A 642-nucleotide genomic window follows, 5' to 3' on the forward strand; every position below is an offset into this window, starting at 1 on the left:
CACAAGATAAACTAAGATGGACTCATAAACAGAAAAACGAACTGCAGTCGAGAGGTTACGAAGAAGTGGTAACGACATAGTGACTGAACAACAGAAGTGGTAACCAACAGAAGTGGTAACCGAGCAGACTGTCTCAAGTCAGTAAATTACGACGAAATTAGCAAAATGACTGAAGTGGGATTCGAACCCACGCCCGCGAGGACTGCGGCCTGAACGCAGCGCCTTAGACCACTCGGCCATCCAGCCGATTTTCCGGCCATTTCTTTTTCTTGACTCCTTTGTTGAAATAAATGTGGAAGATGTTAGCATAAGTTCAAGAAATCTAGGAAGTCTATGACAAAAAACTTTCAACTGTCTAAGCTCATTACTATTTACGGTATTAGTTGTATCGGTTTCCAAGTGCCAGAGTATAAAGGAACAGGTCTCCCCGGAACGGTACAAGTGATGGAAACACCCTCAGATAAACGTTCTTTTCCCCACTAACTTGGCATTTGCTAACACATAACCAATACACAAGTGCTAGCTTTCTGCTTATTCGTTGCAGGGGCCTCTCTCTGACCGCTCTCACAAGGCCAGGTCTAAGGGTTATACACAAGCAGCCAAAAAGTCCCTATGATGAATTATCAAGAAGCATGAAAGGGT

Source organism: Eimeria mitis, genomic scaffold (assembly GCF_000499745.2).
Source record: "Eimeria mitis Houghton genomic scaffold, Emh_scaff82, whole genome shotgun sequence".
NCBI lineage: Eukaryota > Apicomplexa > Conoidasida > Eucoccidiorida > Eimeriidae > Eimeria > Eimeria mitis.